Below are 27,382 nucleotides of genomic sequence, written 5' to 3' on the forward strand. Positions count from 1 at the left end.
CTCTTCCTGCCTTCCTTAGTAGCATACAATGAGCTTTAAGTTTTAGGATCCAGGCCATATGGTCTTGCATGTGAGAAAAGTGCCTAGTTGGAATGGCCAATGGCACTCTTGCCTGCAAGGTCATATGTGTCCCAAACCTTTTATCTAGTGAATCCTTAAGACAAAAACCACACAATGAAAAGACAAAACCCAAGAGTGAATTTTCAAAGCATGTGAACACTTTATTCAACAACTGTAGTCACCAGATTCAAAGCAAATAAACATCTTTGGTAATTGAATTCTACAAAGATAAGATATCAAACAGCACATGATATTGTAAATGAAATGATCAGCACATTTAGTGGAGACATGTACATGCAATGTTACAAATGGCAATATCAAAACTGAAGGAATCACTCATAACTATATCAAAATTATACAAAATTATACACAAAATCAGCCTTAATTATACAATATACTAAAACATGTCAAACCTATATCAAACTACAAAAAACAACGGCTCACCCCCTCAAATTATTATACCAAAAACAGGAAATATGTTGAGGGAAAACTGCAAATTGCAGAATGTCAATATTCATGTGTCATTACAAAACCTTAAAAAAGCCACAGGAAATGGTATCAGAATATTTGGTGCTCCAGTCTCATGGGCTCTTGCCCTCATAGGGCTACAACCCCTCTCTTGTTTTAGCACTTACTTATCAAGTCATTTACCAATTCCCATGTGCTCTTTTTGCTGTTATTCTTTTTTATTTTTTTGTGCAAAAACCTCCAATTAAACTCCCATTAAAAATACCCATAAAAATGCTCTTCTCTTATTAATCACAAACACCTTCATTACTCTATAATGTCACTCTTAACACCATTAATGTAACTTATCTTTACTCCTCTCTTTTGCTGTGTTCGCCTTCCTTACTGGTGTTCAATTATTTATTGCCCGCCCAACATTGGCAATGTTTCGGCGCGACCCTCGTGCTTGCTTCAGGGGCATACAACAGAGTACCTATAACAAGAAAACAGCTTTAAACTCCTCTTTTTTACTTGAAACATTCATTTTAAACATACAGGCTGTGCAACGGGACTTACATTCCAACTTAACTTGACTTCTTACAGCGTGTTCCACAAGTCAAAAGATGGTGCTCAGACGCTTCCTTTCCACTACCGGCGGAAGCCCACTCTATATAAGTTAATCACGGATGGTAAAATGACCTATCAGCATCACCCTACAGGTATACGGACCAATCCACTTCTTTGTTTAGCCCCGCTGGGGTAACTGTGGCCAATTTGAAGATCCATTTCTGCTCGTGTTGCAACAAACATAAATTTAAATCCCCTCCCCGTTCATCCTGCTCCACGATCTCCAAAACAGTACATCGGAGACTATCAAAGGGATGAGCTAGATCAACATAATGTTGCACTAATGGTGCCTCTAACTTATTACGTTTCAATGTGCTTTTGTGTTCAATTAAACATGTCTTCAATAGCCTAGTCGTCTTACCAATATATAGTAGGGATGTGAATCGTTTTCCATATCGTCTTAACGATAGAAATCGTGTGGCAGGGCAAGAAAATCGTCTTAGGCACGATTTTTGAGTTAAAAAATCGTTAAAAATCATTTTTTCCGATTAGTGCGCACTAACTCGAGTTAGTGCGCACTAACGGGAGTTAGTGCGCACTAACTGGGAGTTAGTGCGCACTAACTGAAAATGATACAATTTGACACTTTTCAGGTCAGTTAAGGTCAGTTTAGGAATGAATATGTATTCCTATTGGCTGCCCTCTTATTTATTCATGTTACCAAGTTTCCTACTGACAGTATATGGGGGATGGGAAATGGAAACAGTTGGTAGCTTGACAAAACAAGTAATGTGATCAGTCAATGTGACTAGAACTTGTGCCCTAACCCTGATACCAGGGGTATTGTGATCTTCCTGCACACAGTGCCCTATCCCTATTAATACCAGGAGTGTTGTGATCTTCCTGCACACAGTGCCCTATCCCTAATACCAGGGGTGTTGTGATCTTCCTGCACACAGTGCCCTATTCCTGATACTGGGGGTGTTGTGATCTTCCTGCACACAGTGCCCTATTCCTGATACCGGGGGTGTTGTGATCTTCTTGCACACATCCCGATATCAGGGATAGGGCACTGCATGCAGGAAGATCACAACACTCCTGGTATTAATAGGGATAGGGCACTGCATGCAGGAAGATCACAACACCCCTGGTATCAGGGATAGGGCACTGTGTGCAGGAAGATCACAATACCCCGGAGGAGTGAGGGTCAGGCAGCTCCCCCCTGTCTGTGAAGCCAGCCTCTCACTAGTAATGCAGGGAGGGAGCTGTCTCAGACTTCACCATCCTCCCCCCCCCCCTTACCCACACACCATACACTAGCTGGGACATGGGGGAAGTCAGGAGTGAGGGTCAGGCAGCTCCCCCCTGTCTGTGAAGCCAGCCTCTCACTAGTAATGCAGGGAGGGAGCTGTCTCAGACTTCACCATCCACCCCCCCCCCTCACCCACACACCATTCACTAGCTGGGACATGGGGGAAGTCAGGAGTGAGGGACAGGCAGCTCCCCCCTGTCTGTGAAGCCAGCCTCTCACTAGTAATGCAGGGAGGGAGCTGTCTCAGACTTCACCATCCTCCCCCACCCCCTCACCCACACACCATTCACTAGCTGGGACATGGGGGAAGTCAGGAGTGAGGGTCAGGCAGCTCCCCCCTGTCTGTGAAGCCAGCCTCTCACTAGTAATGCAGGGAGGGAGCTGTCTCAGACTTCACCATCCCCCCCCCCCCCTCACCCACACACCATTCACTAGCTGGGACATGGGGGAAGTCAGGAGTGAGGGTCAGGCAGCTCCCCCCTGTCTGTGAAGCCAGCCTCTCACTAGTAATGCAGGGAGGGAGCTGTCTCAGACTTCACCATCCTCCCCCCCCCCCCCTCACCCACACACCATTCACTAGCTGGGACATGGGGGAAGTCAGGAGTGAGGGTCAGGCAGCTCCCCCCTGTCTGTGAAGCCAGCCTCTCACTAGTAATGCAGGGAGGGAGCTGTCTCAGACTTCACCATCCTCCCCCCCCCCCCCTCACCCACACACCATTCACTAGCTGGGACATGGGGGAAGTCAGGAGTGAGGGTCAGGCAGCTCCCCCCTGTCTGTGAAGCCAGCCTCTCACTAGTAATGCAGGGAGGGAGCTGTCTCAGACTTCACCATCCTCCCCCCCCCCCCTCACCCACACACCATTCACTAGCTGGGACATGGGGGAAGTCAGGAGTGAGGGTCAGGCAGCTCCCCCCTGTCTGTGAAGCCAGCCTCTCACTAGTAATGCAGGGAGGGAGCTGTCTCAGACTTCACCATCCACCCCCCCCCCCCTCACCCACACACCATTCACTAGCTGGGACATGGGGGAAGTCAGGAGTGAGGGTCAGGCAGCTCCCCCTGTCTGTGAAGCCAGCCTCTCACTAGTAATGCAGGGAGGGAGCTGTCTCAGACTTCACCATCCTCCCCCCCTCCCCCCTCACCCACACACCATTCACTAGCTGGGACATGAGGGAAGTCAGGAGTGAGGGTCAGGCAGCTCCCCCCTGTCTGTGAAGCCAGCCTCTCACTAGTAATGCAGGGAGGGAGCTGTCTCAGACTTCACCATCCTCCCCCCCCCCCCTCACCCACACACCATTCACTAGCTGGGACATGGGGGAAGTCAGGAGTGAGGGTCAGGCAGCTCCCCCCTGTCTGTGAAGCCAGCCTCTCACTAGTAATGCAGGGAGGGAGCTGTCTCAGACTTCACCATCCTCCCCCCCCCCCCCTCACCCACACACCATTCACTAGCTGGGACATGGGGGAAGTCAGGAGTGAGGGTCAGGCAGCTCCCCCCTGTCTGTGAAGCCAGCCTCTCACTAGTAATGCAGGGAGGGAGCTGTCTCAGACTTCACCATCCTCCCCCCCCCCTCACCCACACACCATTCACTAGCTGGGACATGGGGGAAGTCAGGAGTGAGGGTCAGGCAGCTCCCCCCTGTCTGTGAAGCCAGCCTCTCACTAGTAATGCAGGGAGGGAGCTGTCTCAGACTGGTATCAGGGTTAGGGCACTGTGTGCAGGAAGATCACAACACTCCTGGTATTAATAGGGATAGGGCACTGTAAGAGATGACTGTAGTAGATTGAATAAAGATCTGATGTTTCTGCTCTCCTCACACCAAACAAAAACAACACACAAGCAGAGAAGCCCTTCTTACAAAGCTGAGCTAGTGAGTTAAGTAGGAGGAAAAGTAAACATACTGGTGCCAGTGTGGCTACTTAAAAAATACACTTACCAACAATCAATTACATATATTTGAACTGTGTACAGTTCCAGCCAGGACCACCTTTCTAAAATGCACAGTGATTGGCAAATTCAACATGCACTAGCATTTCAGGTGCCTGCTAACAAAAATAATAAACAAACAAGTTCTAGTCACGTGAGTGCTGATCATTACATTACTTTTTTTGTCAAGCTTCCAACTGTTTCCATTTCACATCCCCCCAACCATATTGGTAACATCAATAGATAAGAGCACAGCCAGCCAATAGGAATACATACATACATATTCATTCCTAAGTGACCTTTACTGACCTGGGAAGTGTGAACACTTTGTTTCATTTTCTGTTGGTGTTCGTTAGTTTCCAGTTCCATTTCCCATCCCCCCAACCATCACCTCAGTGGTAACCTTGGTAACATCAATAGATAAGAGGGCAGCCAGCCAATAGGAACACATATTCATTCCTAACTGACCTTCAGTGACCTGGAAAGTGTTTATTTGTATCATTTTCAGTTAGTGCGCACTAAATCGAGTTAGTGCGCACTAACGGGGAGTTAGTGCGCACTAACTCGAGTTAGTGCGCACTAACACGATTTAACGATTTTTAACGATAAATCGTTAGAATTTCTATTGTATCGTGTTCTATAACGATTTAAGACGATATAAACATTATCGGACGATAATTTTAATCGTTGAAAAACGATTCACATCCCTAATATATAGTAGCCCACACGGGCACCAAATAGCATAGACAACATTTCTTGATGTACAAGATGTCCTTGTAATCGGTTTAAACTTGCTTAATTTTATCAAAGGCAAGTTGATATTTGAATGTGCTAGTGGACACATAGCACCTATATCAAAACATGGACATATACCATAACATGAATGTACTTAACATAAATATACACTGCAGCAGGGATGTCTCAATCAACATCTTGCCTATAAATCAAAGGATGAACTAGGGGTGGGTGGAGGGAAAGAGGGAAAGAAGACACTAGATCTAACTCCCTCTGGCTTGCTTATTATCTCAGACACAAACAAACTCTAAAGAATATATTCCATTATTTCACCTCTCCCCCAACGTTTTAAGTCCTAAGATTTCCCAAAGCAATACTTACTGATCCTCTTCAGCCACCAGCGTGTTGCTCTCGGTGCTCTCTCTGGATTAAGAGATTTGAGTTTTAGCGCATGCTTCCGGTCCTCTTCTACTGCAAGGGGTAAAGGGCCTCTGGAAGTTGGGGTTGTGGAGTTCGAAGCCTGGATCACTCGCTCTGACCTCTGGAGTCCTCTCCAGGGACTGCTGGGAACAGAATGCAGATGATCCTTCCGGTGCCCTTCTACTGTCAATTTGTTGATGGAGGTTGCTATGGTGCTAAGGCTCTAAGGGCCTCATATTCTAAAGTATCGCAGGCCTGCAGTACTTTAGAAAAATGCGTAATGAGGGGCGTGGGGCTGAAATGGGGGGGGCGGTCCTGTGCTAGCCGGCAGCGATGGCACCTCCATAGAAGGTGTAGTTATTGGGCGTGAAATAGGCAGCAAAAAGGCCCTTACCTTTTCACTATGCGCGCCGTCCTCGAAGAGTCAGCCCCGGTGATGCCCCGACTCCTCCTCTTCCGGGGCCGACTCCGCCCCGATGTAGGTAGCGCAGGCATGCACTACCTTCGATAGCTATTGCAGGCTTGCGCTGTTAGCGCAAGCCTGCAATAGCCTTAGAAAATAAGGCCCTAAATAAGGGCTGCTAGTGCACCTACACAGCATTAGTGTTCCTGATGTGAGCCCTCCTCAACCGTACCAGCTCTGCCCATATATGGTGTAGGTGGAGCTCATGCCTCTTCTTGATGCGGTCGAGTATTTCATGGACTGGCAGATCCTGTGCTGCTGCTGGTACTGCATTTGGATACTGAGGGTATTTAACTGGCATATCCAGGCTGGTGGCCTGATTAGGCTGGGTATCTGTTGCATCTGGCTGGGAAATGGGCATGCTGGATGCATGTGGGAACTGGGCACCTTGGTCCCATGGCATCAGACTGGACAGTGTTAGGTTTATCTCCAGTTGGCGGGGTGAGCCAAGGGGTAGAAGCAGCAGGTGCTCTTCTGGTGTCTGCTGCTGCAGCTGTTCCTCCTCCTCCTCTTCCTTGCTCTACTGTGTCTGAGCGTCCAAATGCAAGGTTGCAGTTTGAGGAGCTGCCGCTGCTGCATGTTTCCAATTGTAAGGTTGCAGAATGGATGAGCGTCCATAACCCCTGATGCAATAAGGGGATCAGTGGGTCCAAAACGTGCATCCAAACCAATGCATTGTTAATAGTGCTCATCACATATAAATGCCATGTTGATGAGGCTATTAGCTAGTATCTCTAATGTAAAAAATAAACTTGTGCCTGATGCGCTTATTTTAACCCTCAAAAATTAATGCCATCTCCAGTACTAGCGTTAATTCTTGAGCAGCCCCAAAAGTTGAAAAGAAAAGCAGAAAATACTAGGGATGTGAATCGTTTTAGGACGATTAAAATTATCGTCCGATAATTTTAATATCGTCTTAAACCGTTATGGAACACAATACAATACAGATTCTAACGATTTATCGTTATAAATCGTTAGAATCGTGAGCCGGCACACTAAAACCCCCTAAAACCCACCCCCGACCCTTTAAATTAAATCCCCCACCCTCCCGAACCCCCCCCAAATAACTTAAATAACCTGCGGGTCCAGCGGCGGTCCGGAACGGCAGCGGTCCGGAACGGGCTCCTGCTCTGAATCTTGTCGTCTTCAGCCGGCGCCATTTTCCAAAATGGCGCCGAAAAATGGCGGCGGCCATAGACGAAAAAGATTGGACGGCAGGAGGTCCTTCCGGACCCCCGCTGGACTTTTGGCAAGTCTCGTGGGGGTCAGGAGGCCCCCCACAAGCTGGCCAAAAGTTCCTGGAGGTCCAGCGGGGGTCAGGGAGCGATTTCCCGCCGCGAATCGTTTTCGTACGGAAAATGGCGCCGGCAGGAGATCGACTGCATGAGGTCATTCAGCGAGGGTTCCGGCGCCTCGCTGAACGACCTCCTGCAGTCGATCTCCTGCCGGCGCCATTTTCCGTACGAAAACGATTCGCGGCGGGAAATCGCTCCCTGACCCCCGCTGGACCTCCAGGAACTTTTGGCCAGCTTGTGGGGGGCCTCCTGACCCCCACGAGACTTGCCAAAAGTCCAGCGGGGGTCCGGAAGGACCTCCTGCCGTCCAATCTTTTTCGTCTATGGCCGCCGCCATTTTTCGGCGCCATTTTGGAAAATGGCGCCGGCTGAAGACGACAAGATTCAGAGCAGGAGCCCGTTCCGGACCGCTGCCGTTCCGGACCGCCGCTGGACCCGCAGGTTATTTAAGTTATTTGGGGGGGGTTCGGGAGGGTGGGGGATTTAATTTAAAGGGTCGGGGGTGGGTTTTAGGGGGTTTTAATGTGCCGGTTTTTCGATTTTTCGATTTTTCGATTTTTAACGATTTTTAACGATTTTTCACGATATTTTACCCCCCCAAACGGCAACAATACGATTCCCTCCCCCTCCCAGCCGAAATCGATCGTTAAGACGATCGAGGACACGATTCACATCCCTAGAAAATACTGTAATCTTGCAAAATATCATGACAATATTAAGTTGGAGGAACCACAGAAAGCAGCAACATGGGGAAAAAAAAGTCTTGATGGTGGTCAGGTTCGGAAAACAGATGTTCACTTTAGAAGCATCCATTTTCCTAACCCATGCACAGTCACGTCTCCTGGGCGCCTGATGTCGCAGAGGTGCTAGGGACACACAATTTCCCCTAGCACTTCTTTTTTAATGCAGCAGCTCATTAGCATATTGCATCACGCACCCAAGAGAGGTGAATGGGCGTGCGTTAGTAAAGCGGTCGCTTAATCTTGAGAACCCATTTTTCACATGGCCATATTGCATATTGCATCAGCCTGTATATGTTTGGCATCAGATGTGCACTTTGCATCAGTCATTCCATGTGAGCATTTTATGCCAAAATATATGGACTTCTGTAGTAGAATTTACATTTACAGGTGTGGTGAACTTACCGTCCCTGACTTGTGTGGTGTCCAGGGCTTCTACCATCCACTCAAATACATCTGGTGCCAGCCGTTCAATCAAACGCTGCTCCATGGGGGTCAGGAAGATGGGGCAAGGGACTCCTCCTCCCATCTGTCACAGATATTTGTTAAGGCTCGCCATCTTGGTCTTGAGCTGGGCCTTTATGTCACAGTAGTGGTAAGCCACCTGCTCTCCAGTCCTCCTTATTCCACTGGGATATGGTCTGGGCAATGGTGAGCCAGATCTGTCCCTTGGCTGCCCTGGACGTCTTCGCCGAACAGTTCCCGAATAGCATGCTGTAGTTCTCGAGGACCCTGGCGAACAGCATCCCGTTATTGGTGCTGAACTTGTGTGCGCAAAGATGAGCTCACCCTGCTGCCTGGCTGCCGGATGACTGGGTTGCCACTTCCGCTTCCAAAAAGGTGACACTATCCTTGCTCTCGCTCCCAATCCCTGCTCCCCTCCCTTCTCTCCCCCCCCTCTCCTGCACTTGCCCTGCCAACTGCTCCCTCCCCGCCCTCTCTGTTTATCCCTAGTCTTCCTCCCTCTTCCTGCCACCCTCACCTGCCTGTCCCCTTCCCCTCCCGCAGTGTTGCCAACCTTGCTTATTTCCAGCAAGTTTGGGCTTCTCTTCATAGCGATTTTACTGCCACCTTTTCTGCTTTTTTCCCCCCTTCATGCTGCCTTAGGATGCTAATGCCACTTTAGGTGCCAGTTTGCCACTTGAGATGCCATCAAGGCTTCATGGCACTGTTGCTGGTGCCCTCTTTTGCAGCTTTGAGGTGTTCTTCCCACTTTTTCTGCTTCTTTTCTCCTCTTACGGTGACTTGGTGAAATCCTGCCAATGCTGGTACCCATTTGCCCCTTTAAGGAGTCGTAGGCTACTCGTGCCACTTTTTGCTGCTGCTTTCCAGTCTCCTCAGTCTTTCTAGGTACCTTGGAGTTCTTTCCCCTTCTGTTGATTCCTCCAAGTTTTAAGACAATTGATCAAAAAGCTCCTAGGCTGGAGCCCAATATAGGCTGAAAATTACCTGGAATGCATCCCCCATTGATTTTAATGGCAAACGAAAATGAATCAAATGAAAAAATGAATTTTTGTTTTTGTTTTAAAATTAAAGAAATAAATAAGGGTGCCGTGAAACAAATTTTAAAATGAAACAGATTTTATTCCTGCTGCACGTGCCTACTTTAAAGTCTGGGGCGCCGTGCGGCTAAATGGCAGATGAAATTTAAAGCAGACATGGGCAGAATCCTGCACATAGGGAAAACAATCCCAACTATATGCACCCAATGCTGGGTTTCACATTAGGAGACGCCACTCAGGAAAAGGACCTTGGACTCACGGCAGACAGTACATTGAAATTCTCAGCTCAGTGTGCAGCAATGGTCACAAAAACAAATAGAATGTTAGGAATTCTGAGGAAAAGGAAGTGAAAATAAAATTGATATCATAATGCCTCTGTATAAATCCATAGTTCGTCCATAACTTGAGTAACTGAGTGAAGTTCTTGTTTTGTCATCTCAAAAATTTATAGCAGAACTAGAAAAGGTGCAAAGAAGGGCAAAAAATAAATAAATAATAAATGCAAGTATGGAATGACTCCCTTATAAAGAAAGGCTTGACAGAAACTTGAAGAAGACTGAAGGGGCATATAATAGATATTTATAAAATCATAAGTGGTATGGAACAAGGAAATATGGGCTTTATATTTACACCTATTAATTGCTGCTACAAGCAGCTCATAGTTGTTTATGATTACCCACATAAATGCAATAACATTCCAGCTTAAAACACAATGGGCCGGATTTTAAAAAGGGCCGGCGATGCACATAAAGTCCCGGGATGCGTGTAAGTCCCGAGGCTTTACTAAAGGGGCAGTCCGGAGGTGGGGGCGGGGAAGGGCGGGGGCAGAGCCAGAGGCCTCCGACACAGCGGCCATTGCCGCTGTGTCGAAGGATTGTGTGTTGGCTGCCTGCAGGCAGGCACAAAAGGTAAAATAAACCTTTTTTGGGGGGGTTAGAATAGGGCTAGGGGGAGGAAAGGTTAGGGGAAGGGGTGGGAAGGTCAGGTTAGGGGGAAGGGAAGGGAATGGGGAAGGCAGCGCGGCTCGGCGCACACAAGGTGCACAATTGTGCACCTCCTTGCGCACGCCGACCCCTGATTTTATAACTTGCGCGTGCCTGCGCGCGCAAGTTATTAAATTGGGTGTATATGTGCGCATGCCAGGTAGCGAGCGCACAAGTACGCCCGCAAGCACCTTTTAAAAATCTACCCCAATCAGTTTATTTACAATTAACCATATATAAAGCCCATAAACAAATCAAAATAGAATAATCTAGGGTTATTTAGTTTTTCAGATAATACTAGGATTAGGAGACATTTCATGAAACTAACTGGTAGCAAGAAAACTTAAAATATATTTAAGGAAGCATTTTCCAATCAGTGCACCTTCAAGCTGTGAAATTTGGTGCTGGAAGTTGTGCTCAGGGCTGGTAGTATAACAGGATTTAAACAAGTTTTGAACAAGTTTCTGGAGGACAAGTCTAAACACAGTTAAAACTAGGACTCCTGATCCTAGGCGTTTATAAATTGTAAATTAAGGGCCCTATTTACTAACCATTTTTCCAACAGATATAAAATGGGAGAAGACTTAAAATAAATAGGCCCCTTAGGTACTTATTTTTCAGTCAATTAGGTGTAGTTGGAGAATACTAAAAATAAGTATTTATTGATGTTTTAACACTGCTAACATTACTTCTAGGAGCATTTTGAGATTGATTCAGTTTTATAATAAAAGGAATCATATATAAGCCTACTGCAAATTAAAGACAAAAAAAGGGTGGTTGTATATGGCTAATGGGGTGATTGTGTGAGTGTGGTTATATGTGGCTGGGGAGTGGTGGGGTATATGGCTAGGAGATGGTGACAAGAGGCAAGGGGATGTTTATTAGGGGTTGGCAGGGGGTATGTTGCTAAAGAGTAGGGTTTGTGTGGCTGAAGAGTTGGGAGAAGATAGGGTTGTATGTGGTTGGCAGGGAAGAGTGGGTTAGGGTGAGGGTGGCATTGTGTGTGGTTAGGGAAGTAGTAGTATGTGGAGCTGAGTAGATCACACCCCTTCTCCATTCTCCCTTCCCCTGCTGAATCTGCCCCCTCCTTCCCTCCTCTTATCCAGTCAGCTTCTCCCAAGGAGCCTTTTATCCGGCTGGTGGGCTTGTGTTTTACACCAGTTTCGCTCTGTCTCTTTCTTCAACTGATGGAACTTGGACGACCTGCCTGTCCCATTCCTCACACAGTGTCGCTTCTTCAGGTTGGTGGAGCTTGTGCTTGGTCTCCCCACCAGTCCTGCTCCAATGATATCATCTGGCTGCTACTCTGACTTGCCTGAGGGCATCTGCCAGATGACATCATTGGAGCTCCCCCAAGGGAGACCTATTTTTGGTGCCTTTTGGTTAGAACCAAAAAACCCTATTTCCCCATTAGCAGTATTTTATAGGGATTTTTTGGTTCTAATTGAAAATCAGAAATGTCAAGAGAGTCCCTACCCACTTTCTTGTACAATTGGCATCGATTGCCTTGACTCAAAATTATTTTTTGTTTAAAGATGAATTTTTTCAACAAATACATGGGACCACGATAGGGGCCACTATAGCCCCCAACCTTGCGTATCTATATGTTTCTGTTTTTGAGGAACTTGATGTATATACCTCTCCTTTTTTTAGGTTTGTTAGGGCTTGGTGTTGCTATATAGATAATATTTTTATCATCTGGTCAGGAATGGGTCTTGATTTTGATAGTTTTTTTTGACCAATTTAATCGATTTGATATCAATTTTAAATTTACATACAATATTCATACGCATCATTATTTATTTTTTAGACATGATAGTACATCTCAATGAGGGTATCCTTACTACAGAACTTTATAGAAAAGCCACTGACAAAAATACCCTTTTGCATTTTAGTAGCTTTCACACTAGATTTATCAGGGAGAATATTTCGATAAGTCAGTTTTTTCGAGTAAGGAGAACTTGCTCCAAGATGGAGGATTTCAAGAAAAATGCTGGGGACCGCCACAAGAGATTTTTGGTGAGAGGTTATTCCCAACGTTGTTTCATCAGGCTTATAAGAGGGCTCAATTAATTAATCGTGACCTTCTTTTGACTCCACACAAATTTCATAATCCTCCATTGTTGATTTGTATATTGATTGGCATTATCAAGAGACATTGACACTTAGTGCAGGGGTTTTCTGGATTGAAAGATCCTCCTGTGTTCTCCTTTAGTAAATCTAGGAATTTACGTGATATGTTGGTATATTCAGATATGCCACTACCAACTGTGTTGGATACATCATTAGTCGGGCATTCTCCCTGTAATAGTTGTGGTGTTTGTAGGCTAACTTTGTCATTGAGCTCTGTCTCTGGAAAAACGTTTTCTTTGAAATTGGTGATGATATGTGATTCAGCTTTGGTTATCTACTTTGTTTGTTGTCCATGTAATCTTTTGTATGTAGGAAAGATGACTAGAAAGATTAAAACATGAATTATGGAGCATTGTAGTAGAATTCGTAACTCCATTGCCAATGCTCCTCTTGTGGAGCATTGGCAGCAGTGTCAACATTCTGTTGATAATCTCCATTTATTTGTGCTTCAACAACTGATTAGTAGATGGCGCAGATATCAACAAGATGTTGTTATGAGTCGAACAATGCTGGATTTTTCATTTAAAAACCATTGCCCTGGATGCTTTAAATGACAGAATTGATTGGGTGTCATGTTTTTGAATTGTTGATTGCTGAATGGCTCCCTCATACTATATATACCGTGACTGGATGCTCATGGTCACCTGCTTGGATGAGCGTAACAGCAGTCCCACTGCAGTAAATTTGTTCCATTCTGAAGTCTTTGGATCTTTGGTGGGTTTCAACTTTTCCTAACTGTATAAAAATATGTTTTTGTTGGTATATTATTGATTTTCTGATTATTATTTCTTTTGTATAGATGTATGTCTTTTTGAAAATGTGAAGGACGCTGTTTCATTGCTAATATGGATATATGTAACACAATTGTACTCTGTTTGTTTTGTTTTTTGTTTTAAATGTAGTATGTCTTTTGTATAATAATTTTGTTATATGTTTTTTTGTGTAGATTTGGAAGAAATGGTTATATATATGTGAATCATTCCCTTTTTGTGGAAATGGATCAGCATCTTTTTGATAGAAAATAGAAGTGTCTCATGCTTTCAAGATTAAATATACAAGAATACCAGCTCAATTTCTGATTTAAGATTATTGTGGACTCCCCTGAAGAAGCTCTGTGTAGTGAAATATGTTGAGAGATATTTAGTTCTTTTGAACTTGTTTTATGGTGTGTGAATGTTTGTATGTATGGTGGTATGTGGTTTTATAGATATCGGGTGGGTATAGTTCTTTTATATGATATTTTGTATTTTTTTAATATTTTATTGTTATTTTATTTTTTTGTATGAATAAAATATTGATTTATATATGAATCATTATATCACTCTTTTTTGGCTAATTATAAATCAATCAGGCTTTGAGAATCAGTCTCTTACTTCTGGGAGCTGGGAGTGAACAACAGGGAATAGATCTCTGTGTTAGAATCTATTTGGTACATCTTTTCATTGTTCAAGCTTAGCCATTTTTGGAGATTGGATGCTGGGCCAGATGAATCATTGGTCTACCCAGTATGACATTTCTTATGTTCCTATTTTTATGCAGTGTAACTATCTGAAATGCTATGCAGATTGGAAAAGTATTGTTAACCGATTACGCAATTTATATTTGGTTGATGAAAAAGTGACTTGTTCTTGCTAGCATTTCAAACTGTTAGTCCCAGCTTTACACAGATACCAGAGCTGTTTTTTTCAGTAGTTTGTACAACTTCACGTACAATGTAACATACCTTTATGTCAAGCCCTCCTCTTGATAGGATTGACATTATTTTATAACCTTAATAGCTTTGAGAAGTGCTAGCAGATTTAATTCAGGATCATTGTTTATGCCTGTGTTTTTTCCTCTCTCACTGGCAGAGATAACACAATTTTTTGGTTTTTGTCTTGCTCATTTTTCATTATTTTTTATCTCTTATATTTGTTCCATATGTATAACAGCATATGGAAGTTAATCTTTCAATGAATTCCAAGAAAATCACATCTGCATCTCATCATACTCAATCTGGTCTCAAAACTATGGGCTGAGTGCTGCAGGAAAGCTGTTATAAAGTTTCCATTAGAGATTAAATAATGGACCATCATAATAAGCACTACCAGTTCATTTAAAAACCTTCATTGATTTTTACATAATCATCGGTCTGAATCCAGCTTTTATTATTTTTTTCCTTTTGTCAAAATTGCTTTTCTTTCTTTCTTTCTTCATACATTAAAGTCCTAAAAACCCGACATGGGTCATGCTTTGAAACTAAAGTCTGGGTCAAGGGAATTGATTGTTTCTTCATAATTTCAAAAACACTTCATCTCAGCTTAAAAGTTTGGCATCAAGTTCAATTCTGACTTTAATGTATGAAGAAAGAAAGAAAAGAGAAGTGATTTTGCTTCATTTTACGTGCAAAAGAAAAAAATTCAAAAATTCTGGATTTAGAATGATGATTATGTAAAAATCAATGAAGGTTTTTAAATGAACCGGTTGTTCTTATTATGATGGTCCATTATTTAATCTCTCATAGGATCATGGTGGTTGTGTGATATGTTTTCCTTGACACTCTTGGTGTTTACATCTAATAAAATTTCTATTCTCATTAGGTTTACGAATTTCAATGTTGTTGATGAAAGGCAGGTGTATTTAGACTAGAGAGCAAGGCAAATATGAAGGGTTTCAGTTTAAAGCAATAGATACAATATAATTGAGAAGTAGTAAAAGCCCCTCCAAGGACTGGGAAATACTGTGAAGTGTAGGAGGTGCATAATTGAGTTGTGTGGTAGTAGAGAGTGCAGGCAGAACTCGGGTGTACTGTCAGGATAGAGTTGCCTGACTATTCAGAGAGAGAGGGGTGGAGCTGGAAAGTGCAGCCAGACAGAGGGGCATATCTCAGTTTCCATTTGTCTTAGCAGAGAGTGGATTGGGCAATACAAAGAGAGAGGAGCAAAGCTGAAGAGTACAGGGAAAGAGAGGGGCAGAGAGGGGCAGAGCTCAATTCCCATACAGAGAGAGAGAGAGAGAGTAATCTTAGCAAATATTTCTTTAAGAGGGTAGTAGATGCATGGAACAACCTCACACTGGAGGTAATGGAAACAAAATCTGTATTTGAATTCAAGAAAACATGGGGTAAACATAGGACATCTCTAAGGAAGTGATGGAAATTGTAAAGCTAAATTATTTGGGCAGAAGTGCAGACTCGATAGGCCATATGGTCTTTTTCTGCTGTTACATTTCCATGTTTCTATATTAAATGCATGACTCTGCATTTAAGGGATTGTAGCTTAAATGCAAAACCTTTGACCAATCCTCAATTCTATCTCCTTTCACCCTCTTCCCATGACCCTTCATCCTAGAGCCTCCTTTCCATTGAAAGAGGCTTGCTTCCTGTGCATGGAAACGTTGGAGATATTTAAATATCTTTATTACATCTCCCCTATCTTGCCTTTCCTTGAGGGTATATATGTTTATATCTTTGTCTGTCCCCATATGCTTTATCACAAAGACCACTGATGATTTTAGTAGCCACCATCTGAACCGACTCCATCCTATTAGTATCCTTTTGAAAGTGTGGTCTCCAGAATTGTATATAGTATTTCAAATGAGGTCACACCAAGGACCTACACAGGGCAATATTACCTCCCTTTTTCAACTGACCATTTCTCTTCCTACATAGCCAAGCATCTCTTTGGCTTTTACTGTTGCTTTATCCACCAGTTTGACCACTTTAAGATCATCAGACATAACTGCCCCCAGATCCCACTCCTCTTTCCTGCTTAGAATTTCAACCCTAATACTGTACCTCTCTCTTGTTTTTTTGCATCCTAAATGCATAATTCTGCATTTGTTAGTATTAAACCTTTATTAACAGACTCTAGACGACTCTTTGAACTTTGCTAGATCCCTCCTCATATTTTCTAAACATCCCTAGCTTTTCAACCTGCTGCAGATTTTGGTATCCTTGGCAAACAGACAAATCTTTCCAACAATCTTTCTGTAATGTCAATCATAAAAATGTTGAAAAGAACTAATCCAAGAACTGAATCCTGAGGCACACAGCTAGTAACATCTCTTTCCTCAAGGTGAACTCCATTTACCACTACTCTTTGTCGCCTCCCACTCAACCATTTCTAACCCACTCATTGACTTTAGGGCCCATACTAAGGGCATTCAATTTATTTATAAGTTGCTATGCAGAACAGAGTCAAAGGCCTTACTGAAATCCAAGTACACTACATCTAGCGCTCTCCTTTGATCCAACTCTCTGGTCACCCAATGATAGAAATTGATTAGATTCATCTGACAAGATCTACCTTTGGTAAAATCATGCTGCCTTAGATCTTGCAATCCACTGGAATCTGTTTTAGCAGTGATTCCAATAATTTGCCCAGAGATCAGACTAACTGGCCTGTAGTTCCCAGCCTCCTCGTTATTTACACTTTTATGAATAGGAACCACATCTGCCCATCTCCAGTCTTCTGGGACTACTCCTGATTCTAAAGAAGCATTGTAAAGGTCAGTCAGTGGAGCTGCCAAAACCTTTCTAAGTCTCTTAGTACCCTCAGATGTATCCCATCTGGCCCCATTGCCATATCTACTTTAAGTTTACTTAGCTCCTCATGAACACACTTTTCTGAAAATCAATTAAAGTTTGCCTTCCTTTCAATGTTATTTGTGTTTGTTTTATATGGGCCTGCTCCTGGCCCTTCCACAGTGAATAACAAACAGATATTTAATAAGCAATTTTTCTTTTTCCTTAACAGCCTGTACATATTCTTTCCTTTAACCTCTGAGTCTCAAAATGCCACTTTTGTACTTCCTTCTTGTTGCAAGCAAGGTTGAGTCCTAATCATCGGAAGAGCTTGAGCCCTTGGACCACAGCACAATACCAGGGCAAGGCTCCAAGGTACGCACAGTGGGTAGGCAAGTGCATCTGGGCACGGGTTGGACCGAAGCTTGGAAACACTTGGAGACTTGAAATACTCAGAGATTTGGAACACTTGGAGCACTCCTCTGAATCTGTCCATACAGGAGTCAGACCCAGCAACTCAATTCTGGTCTCTGGCATAGCCCTCTGACCACTTGAAAGCCCTTTCGGACCTGCTGCTTGGGAATGGTGAGTGCTTCAGGACAGATGGAGGTCAAGGATGGAAGATGACTCTGAAGACAAGGACTAGAAGAAGGCACGAAGACTTGGCACAGAAGACATGGAACTTAGACAAAAGCACTGAATACTTGGGACTTAGATGAAAGCACTGAAGACTAGGAACTTAAATGAAGACTCAGGTACAGGTTAAGGATCAGACTCAGGTTCAGGTTCAATATTCAGACTCAGCTTTAGGTTCAGGATTCAGACTCAGAATCAGGTTCAGGTTCAGGATTCAGACTCAAGTTCACGTACAGCACACCCTTCACAGTCTGTGGGCTGGTTGCAGACCACAATTAATGTGAAGCAGACTCTGGGCTTGGAATATGATGAAGACTTGGCACTAGAAACATGATGAAGACTCTGGGAGAGTCTGCACCACTGCACGCCCTACACAACCCAAGGGCTGGTTGTGGACCATGCCAAAGGTAAAGCAGGTTCCAGACTTGAGACTTGGACATGGACGGAAGCTGGACAAGGTGCTCTGAAGACCAGGAACAGGATTCAGGGTCTCAGAACTCAGGAACGCAGAACCAAGGATAGGACCTTGGTAATTAAAACCAAGGGACTTCTGGAGACTTGATCAGAAAAGAAGACAGGCCTTGTGCAATGAGGAATTCTACACAACCCATGGGCTGGTTGCGGACCACGAAGCTGACTTGCCTGGAAGAGTGGACAAGAGAGAAAACCCGGAAGTCAGGAATAGGAGAGGAAGACTGGAACATTGGGAATGTCCCAGGACTTGACATCAGGAACAGAAGATACAGGGACCATCGAGAGGCCAGGAACAAGGAATGAAGAGCATGCCATGGAGGAGCTCCAATGAAGAACATGAAGGCCTTGAAGAAGCGAAGACTGGAACACCAAAGACTCCTGGAGGGAGAGCTGGAACGAGACTCCAGGAGCAGGACAACTCCTTGTGAAGGCATTGAGGGACAGACCGAAAAACCATTTTGTGGGGTAAGCAGGCTGACATCATCGGGAAGGGCCATGGAGCATTTCCCGCCATGGGCCCTTTAAATTCTGAGGAGAGGTGTGTGCATGTGCCTAGGGAGGTAGCCTGCAGCAAAGAGCAATGTTGGCAGGTTTTTCAGGCCATGCAGGAACCAAAGCTGGCAGCATGCTCAGCCACAAAGATGGCCTCAGCGGTGGCTCCAACCATGAACAACAGCAGCAGCGGTGGCAGCATCACAAGCTGCATAGAAGCAGGAAGTGACAGCGCTGGGCATCGGTGTGCTCCTCCTCCTGAGGAGTGCAACGGTGTTGACCAACAAGGGAGGTGAGTAAGCCACTCATGGGCCCATCCTGCAGCAGTATCCACAACAGTGCACCCTTCTCAAAGCCTTCTCCCTCCAGCCTGTACTCTTTGCCTCAGCACAGAAGACTTGGCTCAGTAGACTTGAAACTTAGACGAAGGCACTGAAGCCTAGGAACTTAAACAAACACTCAGGTACAGGTTCAGGATCAGACTTAGGTTCAGGTTCAAGATTCAGACTCAGGTTCAGGTTCAGATTCAAGTGCTGATAGAGCCCTGTGCTGCAGCATGCTCTACACAGCCCATGGACTGGTTGTGGACCATGACGCTGACACACCTGGAAGAGTGGATAAGAGAGAATACCTGGAAGTCAGGATTAAGAGTTGAAGGCTGGAACATCAGGAACTCGCGAGAACTTGACATCAGGAACAGAAGACACAGGGACCGTTGAGAGACCAGGAATATGGAATGAAGAACATAGAGGAGCTCCAATGAAGAACATGAAGGCTGGAACACCAAAGAATCCTGGAGGCAGAGCTGGAATGAGATTCCAAGAGCAAGACAACTCCTTGCAAAGGCAACAAGGGGTAGACTGAAGAGTCCTTTTGTAGGGCAAGCAGGTTGATGTCATCAGGAAGGGCCGCAGAGCTTTTCCCACTGTGGACCCTGAAATTCTGAGGAGAGGCGCACGCGCCTAGGGAGGCAGCATGCCACGAAGTGGAATGTCAGCAGCTTTTCCAGGCTGCACAGGAACTGAAACTGGCAATGATGCTCAGCTGCAAAGATGGCATCAGCAGCGGCTCATGGCCATAAACAACAGCGGCAGCATTGGCGGCATCACAAGATGCATAGAAGCAAGAAGTGGTGGCAGCAGGTTTTGGCGGTGCTCTTCCTGTTGCAGGGCATAGCAGGTTCGGCTGGCAAGGGAGGTGAGTAAGCCACTCGCGGGCCCATCCTTCAACAATATCCACAACACTTCTATCACTAACATATCTAAAAAAAAGTCTTGCCCCCCCCCCCATTTTTCCCTATTTGCTGTTTTTTTCTGCCATTTGAATTTTTGCATTCCTGACTACATTCCAAGCTTCTCTTACCTTTCCCAGATATTGTCATCTGTCATCTGTCTTCCTCTTTCTGTGATCTCCTGTAGTTTATGAACACTAACCTTTTCTTCTTTATCTTTTCATCTACTTCTTTAAAAAAAAACATAGTGGCCTCTTTTTCCTCTTTCATTTATTTACTTTCCTAACAAAAAGGTTAGTGCTCTTATAACGCCTTTTAGTTTTGCCCACTACTCTTCTACTTCCCCAGATTTTCCTATTTAGCTAATAACTCCTTGAGGTACACCCAATTTTAACAAAGTTAGTTTTCCTGAGATCTAGAACCCTTGCCTTTGAATAAGCCTTCATCTCCTGTGCTCTAATACTAAACCACACCATTTGATGATCCATTTGATGATCTGGTAAGCACCAGATTCAGTATCACCCCCTCCTGTGTGGGTTCCATTTCCAGTTGACAGAACAGTTTTCCCAGCAGAAAATGCAGGATCTCCCTGTTTCTAGAAGACGCTGAAGCTGGGATGTCTCAATCAACATCTGGCAGATTGAAATCCTGTAGCAATAGCACCTCCACTTTCATAGCAATTTTGTGAATATCTTAAAGTAAATCTGTTGTGTTCCCTGGTCGTGTTGGCTCAGCGACCGGCCCGCTTACCTGGCATGACCCTCTACCAGCGCTACCTCGAGTTCCTGCTCTGTCTGACCTCGTCCACCACGGCTGTCCCTGGCTCCCTCCCGGCCTTTGACTTCGCAGCTCTCCTCGATGTTGGCCCTGCCCCCTTAGTGTGCGCGCATGGAGCTCAGCTTAATTTAAAGAGACAAGCGCGGGAAGACCTCGGGCGGCGCCCAATTCTGACATCACTCATGCAAGGTATATATACCTCAGCCCGGCCCCTAGCTCAGGGCCTTGGCAATCGGGTCGTACACTCTGGTGTCTCTAGTTTGCCTTCCTGCGTTCCAGTATCTTGCTCCTGTGTCTCCTGTTCCAGTCTCTCTGTTCCAGCATCTCCTGTGTCTCCTGTTCCAGTGTCTCCTGTGTCTCCTGTTCCAGCGTCTCCTGTTTCTTCGTCTCTCCATTCCTGGTAGTACCCTTCGGACTGATCTCACAGTACTGACCTTTGCCTGTTCTCTGTCTACTCTTGCTCGCTGCCTGACCCGAGCTCTGCCTGGAAATCTGACTACTCTTGATTGCTGCCTGCCCTGACCTCTGCCTGGAACTCCGACTACTCTTGACTGCCACTTGGAACTTGACCTTCTGCTTGAACTGACTATGCCTGGATTGACCTCTGTTAGTGACCCTGCTTTGGCTGACCATTCTGGACTGATACTCTGGCCTTGATCCTCGCCATACACTTGGACACTATCTTCTGGCCTCCTGCGACCTCTGGTCTTGCCTGTCTGGACACTGACTGCGCACCCTTGTTCATGGTGGGCACTCTCTTGAACTTTCTCTCTAGGAGACCCTGTGAGGCCCACCTAAGCCCAGGCGGCCCGGGTAACCAAGGGCTCAACCTGAAGGAACCCCGGGTTGCTATTGGCGAAGCTCCAGCTAGTTTCTGTCTCCTCCTTTGCTCCGCCTCCTGGTGACAGGTGCTCCCCGGGTCCGACTGGAGGGCCGTACCAATCTTGCACCAGGCCGAGGGTGCACTCCCAGTGCAACAAAATCTCTATCCATTTCTTCTTTCTGTGATAGACATCTGTATATTACACAAATATAAATAGATTTTCTATTCCATCTTTCCAGATTAACCCATAGTGCTTCCTCTGTACCTCATAAGCTTGCAATTCTGTTGTTTTAATATTATTTTTTATATATAGTCCCACTCTTCCCTTCCTTCCTTCCTAATCACTCCTTCATAAATAGATTGTAGCTTGGTAAAACTATATCCCAGTCATGGTTTTCTGTGTGCCCCGTCCCCAAGACAGCCATAATATCCAAATCAGCTTCTTCCATGTTTGTCTATAGATCCGGGACTTTATTTCCCATACTATGAACATTAATATACATAGCTTTCCAGATGTTGCTCTTTTTTCCCATTTCCATACAAGTATTTAATGTTTTACAAAACTTAGGATTTTGTTCACCCATCCCCGACAATCCTAGTTTAAAGCCCTCCTCAGTAGGATTGCCAGCCTGTGTTGAAAGATGCTGTATTTCTTCTTTGACAGGTAGACCCCATCTCTGCTCAGCAATCCATGAAACATCATCCCATGGCCCAGGAAGTCGAGACGCTCTTGTTAGCACCATCTACATAGCTTTTCATTTATCTCCAGAATGTGAGCTTCCCTTACTGGACCTTTATCCTTGACTGGGAGGATGGAGGAAAATGCCAGCTGTGCACCTATCTGCTTTACCTTGTCTTCCAGAGCCTTAAAGTCATTTTTGATATGATGTATGTGATACCTAGCAGTATCATATGTGCCAACATGGATGAGCAGCATTGGATAGTAGTAGGTAGGCTTGAGGATTTTCGACCATCTTTCCATATCTTGGATTTTGGCACACAGCAGACAGCATACTTGGCAGGGCAACATATTTCATCAACAGACAGATGCCCCGGTGCCCCTCAGAAGCAAGTCACCAATGATCACTACCCTCTGCCTCCTAGGTGCAGTGGTTGTTACGCCTGCAGCTTTGGGGATTGCATGTTTCGGTTCCTGCTCACCCTGGTGCAGAATGTGATGGAGGAAAGTATGTGATGGAGGTTGATGACAACAGACAGGGAGAGAGGCCTCAAGGTGATAGTGTCTGATGATCTGAAGGTAGCGAAGCAATGTTGCAAGGCAGTGACTAGGACAAGAGGGATGTTAGTCTGCAAAGAGAAAGGCATAATTGGCAGGAAAAAGGAGATTATATTATCCCCGTACAGATCACTGGTGAGGCCTCATCTGGAATACTGTGTTTAATTCTGGAGGCCATATCTCAAAAAAAGATAAGAGAGAGAATAGAAGGAATCCAGAGAAAGGCAGCCAAAAAACTTATGAGAGGAGACTTGAGGATTTAAATATGTATACCCTAGAGGAAAGGAGAAACAGGGAGGATTTTTAAGTACCTGAAAAGTACAAGAGACAAATCCTTTCACATGGAAAGGAAACTGTAGAACTAAGGGTATGTTATGAAACAGCAGGGGCATAGATTCAGGAAAACTATCAGGAAATAATTTTTCATAGAAAACGTGGTGGATGCCTGGAATGCTCTCCCAGAGATGGTGGTGAAGATAAGAACAATGACAGAATTGAAAAGGACGTGTTATAAAGACAGAGGATCTCTAGTGACAAGAGCCTAGAATGTCCTCCCAGGGGAGGTGGTGAAGACAAGGTGACGTAATTTAAAAGCATGTGAGATAAACACAGAGGATCTCTAGTGGCAAAAAGATGAACATTAAGTGCTGGGGTAACATACGGTATCTCTTCAGTGTGGAGCTGATCTGCACAGAGTGGCAGTTACAATCTTGAAGAAGAAGATGAGGGGGTAATCTTAATGGAGCAGCAGTTACAACCCTGCACACTGGATGGCCGCTTTAGCTTTTATTTGCCATCATTTATTAGGTTACGATGCAGGAAACAAAAAGCACCACAGAAGTCTTAAGGAAAGAAGTTCCATGTGTGATGGGTAAGGGTAAAGCAGTGGTTGTATATTACTGGCCATCTGGCCAATATGAAGAAACAGGCTGTGAAAGGCTAGCAGAAACTAGAAAGGCCAATACATTTGGCAATACAATAATAATGTGAGATTTCTGTTACCCTAGTATTGATTGGATCAATGTGTCACTGGGACATCCTAGAGAGGTTAAGCTCTAAATGCCATAAATGACTGTTCATGGAGCAAGAACTGATGACAAGGGCAACTACTTCAGATCTAATCCTCAGTGGAAGACACAACCTGGTGCAAGGGGTTACTGTGGTTGGGCTGCTTAGCAATAGGAATCCCAATGCAACCAAGTCGGACATAATCACTGGAAGGAGGACATTAAGTAAGACTACTGCAGAGGCAAAATGGAGACTAGGATAGAATGAGGAAATTAGAAAAAAACAAACCCAACTAAAAGGAGTGGATGTAATGATTAAAAGTTTGCATTAACTATGTGAACGGTTTAACAATATCATCTTGGAAGCCATATGAACATAAGAAATTCCATATTGGGTGAGACCATATATCTGGGTTAGCCCAGGTAAAATGTATTCAATGCCAATAACAAAACGATCTTTAAAATTATGGTCTAAATTTTGTAACACATTGCCAGCAGATATTCCATTTTCTGTTGCATTGTTTCAGACCATGTACAATTAACTGATTTTGACATACCTTGCACGGGAATGAATGTTGGGTGAGTGGGCCAATGGTGTAGCTGTGGGTGGGCCTAGTTGGGCCCTGTCCCATCCACTTCAGAGTCAGGCCCAAGCAAGTGTCGGGGGCCAGCAGAAGATAAAAGAAATCTGCAAATGCACTGCTGCTAAAACTGAGCAGAACATGTCCGAAATCTTTAGCCAAGCCCATCCCAAGAGAAAAAAAATCCAGTGCTGGCAGCCATGCAACAGCCCCATTCCCCTGCGAGAGTTTCCTTGCTTACAGGAAAAACGTGTAAAAGGAGGTGATGGGGCCATTGCAGGGCCTGCCTTTGCATGCAGGCTGGCTTCAGGCCCGGAGCTGTATTTCTTCTCTGTTGCTACAGCTGCCAAACGGACCTGCCTTGGAAGAAGCAGAAAAGCTGAGCAACGGTAGAATCTGGAAGAGGCTGATTTTGCAGGGGAAAACAGCTATTAAGGGAGTAGGGAAGAGAGAAATCAGGAAGAGATTTATAGAGAGAGGAATCAGAAGTAACAATGGAATGAGTAAGAGTCATAGGGTGGGCACAGAAGGGCAGAAGGACAGGAGTATGTGGGAGCATGAGGAGGCCCTAGAGAGAAAGTGTCATATGAGGGGAAGGGAGGCACAGGGGAAGAGAAGTCATGGGAGAGGATTAAGTGAGAAAAGGGGCCATGGGAGGTATAGCAGCTATGGGGTGAGAAGGAAGAGGACTGGGAAGGAGCTGTGGGGAAAAGGAGGGCGAGGACCCAAACATAGACCCTCCTCCCATGTTTTATCTAGGTTCTTTCCCTGCCTTTGGCTGACTGAGCTGAGAGTGCCACTGCTCAGGACCTCAGATAGCAGCACAGCCAGCCACGTGCAATGCGCTTACCTGGGAGGGGCCAGCTCTGCTCTCAGAGTCTCAGAGATTAGGAAGGAAGAGAAAAGCCGAGTCTTAAGGAGAATGGGTGCACAAGGATTGAAGGAGACATGACGACTCAGGGATTGGGGGGATTTGGGTGGAACAATGGGGACTCAGGTTTGGTAGGGGATGCCATAGAATAGGAAATTGGAGATTGGTAGGACAGCTGGAACCTATATTGGGTGAGGTTTGGGGTGGGAGAGAAGAGAGTGGACTCAGAGAATGAGAAGGAGATTGGGAAATCAGGAATTGGGGTGAAATTGGGGGTGGGGGGCAGAGTCGGTGAGAGGAGTAGGACATTCTGGGACCAACATGAATATAAAAATATAATGCCCAGTCAAACCTAGAAAATAGTATTTTATTTTTAATTTAGTGATTGGAATATGTCAGTATTATGAATATGCATCTCTGATAACTTAATATTTTGCTCAGTACAGGAGGAAATGCATTTCTGTTTCCATATCTCCAGAGCTGCAATTCTCAGAGTCTAGCATATTGGGGTTTCTAGTTTAGTTTTTGTCCATGTATTTCTATTTCTAGTTTGTGGTCCCCTATTCAATATTTGGTGAGGATCTGTCTGTGCTCTGTGTGTGAGACTGAGATGATGGATTCTGATAGCATGCAGGGTCTGTGTAGAGATCTATAGCAGTCTGACTTGTTCTTTTTTCCCCAATAGGACGGGTATTAATGTTGTAGAGCTCATTACAAAATTTACTGTGCTTCCTTTTGCTAGGTTGGGGCCAGGGGGGTCCTTGAAAAGCCTGCACAACCCACTGTGCACTGCATGGGCCTGTGGCACACAACTGAGTCAGTTTGTATAAAACTCTGAGTATCCTGGAGTCTGGCTGGACAGTATTAACTGATTATTGTAAAATGTTCTGGGACTCAGTTCAAAGTCTCTGATCTGAACATGGCTCCTACACAAAATCTATATTTTGGGAATAGTAGGATTTTGTTTGCTGATTTGACTTTTTCTTGTGCATCATTAGTTTTTCTGTATAAAGACATATCCTATAGTCCTAAGGCTTATATACTGGGTTTGAAATATTTTGTGGTAACAAAATTTGCACTTTTACATATTTTTAGAGGGTAGATTGCTACAGTATATTGGGGAAAGTCCACTGTACCACCTTCTTTTCCCTTCCCTTCCCCAATGACCCCAAATGAACTGCTTGCTTGCCGCTGGTACTACAGAAAACAAATGTCCCAGATTTGTCCATCAGAAATCCGGTAGCCTACTATAACCCCACTGCACTGAACATAAGAACATAAGAAATTGCCATGCTGGGTCAGACCAAGGGTCCAACAAACCCAGCATTCTGTTTCCAACAGAGGCCAAACCAGGCCACAAGAACCTGGCAATTACCCAAACACCAAGAAGATCCCATGCTACTGATGCCAGTAATAGCAGTGGCTATTCTTTAATGGGCCGATACAGTACAGTGCGCTCCAGTGGAGCGCACTGTTAACCCGCATTTGGATGCACGTTTTCGACGCGCTAGCTTTACCCCTTTTGGAGGTCCCAAAAGTTACAAATAGTTCAAAATAAAAAAAAAAATTTTAAATGGGCCCGCGGCTCACGGGTTGAAAACCGGACGCTCAATTTAGCCGGCGTCCTGTTTCCGAACCCGTGGCTGTCAGCGGGTTTGAGAACCGATGCCGGCAAAATTGAGCGTAGGCTGTCAAACTCACTGACAGCCGCTGCTCCTGTCCAAAAAGAGGCGCTAGGGATGCGCTATTGTCCCTAGCGCCTCTTTTTACTGCAGGCCCTAATTTAAATAAATTAATTTACTGAACCGCGTGCACAGGAGAGCGTCCAAAGCGCGCCTATGAAGCGGTAGGCGTTCGCAATCCATTTTACTGTATAGAGCGGTATACAGCGCCTATACAGTATCTATCTATGGTGTGCTGGTTCCTGTCATTTCATATGTCATTTCAAATGTCATTTCACCAGGTAAGTGGATGATTCTTTTCTACAGACCCCGCATGGACACCGGGGACGCTGTCCTGAGCATCCGGACATCCTCTTGTTCGGAGGCCACCCCCAACCTTCCATGTCCAGGCGCGCGGCAGGACATCCAAGATCGGGGCTTCCGTTCATGGACCTTTCCGCCTCTATCCGGGCATCCATGATTGGAGACTCCACTGCCTTCCAACGTCC

The 27,382-nt window shown here is 45.0% G+C and overlaps 1 long non-coding RNA gene across 1 annotated transcript in view; it reads right to left on the bottom strand.

Moving 5' to 3' along the window:
- Nucleotides 1-202: 202 nt before the first annotated feature.
- The window catches only part of LOC115073985, a 146,482-nt gene continuing 119,302 nt past the window's right edge, over nt 203-27,382 (bottom strand). The window contains exon 3 of the long non-coding RNA XR_003852167.1: nt 203-1,000. This is a non-coding gene — a long non-coding RNA (uncharacterized LOC115073985). The remainder of the gene's footprint in view (nt 1,001-27,382) is intronic.

Source organism: Rhinatrema bivittatum, chromosome 1 (genome assembly GCF_901001135.1).
Source record: "Rhinatrema bivittatum chromosome 1, aRhiBiv1.1, whole genome shotgun sequence".
In the NCBI taxonomy this organism is placed as follows: domain Eukaryota; kingdom Metazoa; phylum Chordata; class Amphibia; order Gymnophiona; family Rhinatrematidae; genus Rhinatrema; species Rhinatrema bivittatum.